Source organism: Pinus tabuliformis, chromosome X (assembly GCF_031772625.1).
Source record: "Pinus tabuliformis cultivar Carrire ecotype Pingquan chromosome X, CPIR1, whole genome shotgun sequence".
In the NCBI taxonomy this organism is placed as follows: Eukaryota; Viridiplantae; Streptophyta; class Pinopsida; order Pinales; family Pinaceae; genus Pinus; species Pinus tabuliformis.
Genome location: NC_142308.1, coordinates 130109429 through 130114040, shown reverse-complemented (window position 1 = coordinate 130114040; position 4612 = coordinate 130109429). Strand labels below are relative to the sequence as shown.

The 4612-nt window shown below is 38.6% G+C and overlaps 1 pseudogene; it reads left to right on the top strand.

Moving 5' to 3' along the window:
- The first annotated feature begins 847 nt into the window (after positions 1–847).
- On the top strand, positions 848–1324 carry LOC149138775 (cyclin-dependent kinase F-4 pseudogene; annotated as a pseudogene).
- Positions 1325–4612: the final 3288 nt, after the last annotated feature.

The window sequence follows — 4612 nt, the reverse complement described above, 5'->3', positions numbered from 1 at the left end:
TTAAGAAAACAAAAAACCTATTTATTATGATCTGAAATATCAATAAGAATGGAGAAATAGTTATAATGAATATTGCCATGGTTGAACCAGTATGATAGAAATTTGATTTTTAAACAACATATATTTAATATAAATTTAGAATATTATTATTGGTGATATCTTTTGGAATTTTTTAGTTGTGTAAATTTTTATTTGTATGTGAAATTGTTTATAATTATTTTTTAGAGTCCAAAAATCTATCATGTATTAATAGTCTTTTTGGCTACTGTCACCTAAGGCTAACTTATAAATGACTTATTGTTCTTATTCAAAGAAAACTACACCACCTAGAATAATTAGTCGTTGGTCTGTAAAGGGCAAGCTTTCACTCCTAAGCCAATGGGTCTTGGGCTGTTAGTCTGTTTCTTTATGTGAGGGAAAAGAGCTTGGCTAAATAGATCTTAGCCAAGTAAAAGCAGTTTTAGGACATACTTCAAGCTTGTTGCTTATAATCTTTATTTACAATACAAAATGTTAAATAAAAAAAACTTACCCAAACAAAAAAAGTTTTAAGGGATATTCCAAACTCATTACTTATATGGGTTATTTAGCATATTTATTTGATTTAACTTTATTTATTTAAAAAAAACTAACTTCATATTTGTAAGATAGAAAAATATATAAATAAAAACTAAGTTTATATTTTTAAGATAGAGAAATATATTGTGGAAGCCGACCCGAAATTTGGTGCAGAAATCTTTCTTATTTGTATTTATAAGTTTTAACAAAGAATAGCTCACTTAATGTATGAATTCGTAAGAGTAGTTCGGCACAGGCTCAATGTTGTTATTTTAAAATTTCATAGCCAATGGATCGTTATGTCATTCTCGGAGAGATTTTGGGCACAAGAACTAATGGAACCATTCGGAAGGCGACGGAGATAATGACGGGCAATATTTTTGCCATCAAGAAACTCAAGAGAAGTTTCAGTGCGTATGAGGAATGCTTGAATATTGCAGAGGTGAGATGCATGCGAGAATTGGTTCACCCCAATATAGTAAGCCTGCATGAAGTGATAATGGAGAGTAACACATTATATTTGGTGCTCGAGTGTATGGATTGTGATTTGACTGAGCTCATGAGACTCAGAGGCCGTCCATTCTCAGAGCAAGAAGTGCGCAATTTATTCTTCCATCTTTTCAAGGGGCTTGCATACATGCACGAGCAAGGATATTCTCACCGAGATCTGAAGCCAAATAACCTATTAGTTTGTGGAGACACCATTAAAATTGCAGATTTTGGGTTGGCTAAAAAATTGCTACTTCAATCAGGGCAGCCACTCTGATCATATGTTGTGACATGTCCCTATCGAGCGCCGGAACTGCTTCTTGCAATCAACCAATGGTGTGTCTTTGCCATTCTCAAGCTTTATCCCTGATAAGAAAGGTGTGGTTTCTCGCTTGCAGTCACTCATGTGAAATCGTGCCAAAAGATCTCTGGCATATTTTGGTTGAGAAATGGTAATGCCAGAATCACACTGATGGATCTCTAGTCCAAGGAAGAAATTTAGCAATCCCATGTCTGTCATAGAAAACCGCTTATGCAATGCAGTTTTGATGTTAGTAATGACAGAAGCTGAACTACCCGTTATCAAAAGATCATCTACGTAGAGTACTATGATCAACAAGGAGTCAATTTTCTTCAGAAAATAAACATTGGAATCAGATTTGCAATGTACAAAGTTTTGAGATAACAAATAAGAATCCATCTTTGCATACCATGCCCTAGGTGCCTGCTCGAGGCCATAGAGAGACTTCTTTAGTTTTCATACCAGAGATGAATTCTGCATGTATCCCGGTGGCTGCTCCATGTAGATTTCCTCCTCGAGATCACCATGAAGAAAGGAATTCTTCACATCCATATGATGCACCTCCCATTCTCTTGCTGCTGCAATGGAGAGAGCTAGCCGAATGGAATCCATTTTTGCCACTGGAGCAAAAGTCTCATCATAGTCAACACCATGTACTTGCTGAAAACCTTTTGCTACCAATCGTGCCTTATATCGACTAACTTGGCCATTTGATGCTTTCTTGGTCCGGTAAACCCACTTGCATCTCACAAGTTTGCGATTTGAAGGTAGCGGAACCAAATCCCAAGTCTGGTTCTCAATGAGAGAGTTATATTCCTCATCCATGGCGGCTTCCCATTCAGGATGCCCATTTGCTTTTGCATAAGTTTGTGGATCAGATCCATGCATAATATAAGCATGCATGGGCATGGATGGCTCCATAGCTAAGAGTGCTTGCGGATCTTCCTCAAACAGAGGGATAGAGGCAGGATCATCAACGATATCACTCATGTTCGCCATTTTTGTGTTGAAGGTGGTCAAGAATCTTCCGAACTACATGCAGAAGTATGATCTCGATGTTCAACAACTGGTGGTCTAACAGGGGTCACAGGAAAAGACTCATCTTCATCAGAATGCTGGTCTGAAGTTTCATCTGCATACTCATCAATGAGTGGTGATGAAAATTTGGTAGCAAGTTCATCTATTGGTGCATGCGAAATATCTTTGTCAAACTTTACACTCCTTTCAATAAAGAGCTCTTAAGTGTGGATATCAAGCAATCTGTACCCTTTGACTTCATCAGAATATCCAACAAACATGCATGCTTTGCTTTGAGGCTCCAAATCCTTTCTCTTCTCTGTAGGAATGTAGGCCCATGCTCGAGATCCAAAAATGCGGAAATGACTAACTTCAGGTTGCATGCCAGTCCAAGCCTCAAAAGGTGTTTTTCCAGTAACATATTTATGAGGAGATCTATTCTAGATGTATGAGGCACAATTAATAGCTTCGGCCAACAATTTCGACGGAAGAGATCTTGCATGCAACATGCAATTAGCCATCTCTTTCAAAGATCGATTTTTCCTTTCAGCCACGCCATTTTGCTGTGGAGTGTAAGGCACTGTATGCTGCAATTGTATGCCTGCTTCATCACAAAGATTCTTGATATCTTTGTTGACATATTCCGTCCCATTATCTGTGCGGAGTATTTTGATGCGTTTTCCAGACTGATTTTCCACATGCGCTTTGAAAATCTTTAGATGTTGAAAAACTTCAGACTTGAGTTTCAAGAAGTAAACCCAAGTGAATCTCATGTAATCATCTATAAATGACAACACATATCTTGCTTTGCTCATTGAAAGCACCGGAAATGGACCCATGAGATCACTGTGTACAAGTTCCAAAGGTGAAGAGGCTCTCCATGCATGCCCCTTCTCGAATTTTTCTTGTGGATGCTTTCCAAGAGCACATCCATTACAAACACCATCTGAAAATTCAATGGTTGGCAATCCTTTGACCATCCCTTGCTTACTGAGCTGTTGCATATATATGAAATTCAAGTGCCCAAATCTCTCGTGCCAAATCCTACTTTCTTCATTTGCATGCGTAAGTAGCAAAATAGAATCTAATTGAGGAACAAAATCAAAAAATGTATATAGACGAGATTGATCATTTACCTTGCCAAATGCAATCTTCAAATTGTTTTGCATGTCATAAATGCTCACGGAATCTGGGGTAAATTCCACTTTTCTTCCGCTGCCTGTGTGTATCATCTGATACACTGAGAGAAGATTCACAGAAAGCCTTGGAATATACAAGACATTTTCAAAACTTCCATCTTTGAATTGCACTCTTCCTTGTCCAGTTGCTGCAACTGTAGAATTATCCCCCATGAGAATGGGAGGGCCTGAGTATGCATGTAGAGAAGAAAAGGATTCTTTGAAGAAGCCATATGATGTGAAGCTCCTGAATCGATGATCCATTCTTGTGGTGCAGAATGAAGAGCAATCAAAGCATGCCCTTTACCTCTTGGATCTGGTGCTTTTTCTCCAGACTTCTTCTTAGCATTCTCAGGAATGTGGTCTCCAAGATTGTGTTGCTGGAGTGTCTGCGCCATAAGATCTATAGTCTTCTTCATGCATGCAGATTCAGGATGAAAATCACGGTGGCAATAATTACACATTGATTTCCCTTTCGTTCCTTTCCTTTCCTTTGAGCCAGATGATCCATCAGGGGGTTTGGGATGTCCTCCCTTTCTTGGATCAGGATCCTTCTTCCCTTTTCCTTTCTGATGGTCTTTGGAATTTGCCTTTCCTTTTGCATGCACAGTAAGTGCATGCGCTTTGGAATTTTTAAGTGTGCCCATTTTGATGAGCTTATCTTGCTCATGCATCAAAGACTGAATAAAAGAATCCAATGGGGGCATCTTCCAAGCTGCACCAGTTGCAGATCTGACTGTGTGGAATGTAGAGACGAATACTGCATACTGTCGACCAAGTTTTGATAAAATGGAAAGAATCAACTGATTTTCTTGCTTGGATTTGTCGACCCCGCATCCTTTCAGCTGAACCAACAAGGCTTTATACCTTGTGAAAAAATCTTGAATGTTCTCAAAGTTTCTCGGATCTAATGAGTTTAACTCATTTTCGAGAATGTGACCTCGCATTTCATCCTGTTTTCTAAACAATCCTTCCAAAATTTTCCATACTTCATTTGGAGTTGAACATGATTCAACATGAAATAGCAGTTCCGGAGAAATAGATAAACATAGGATGCCGAAGGCCTCGT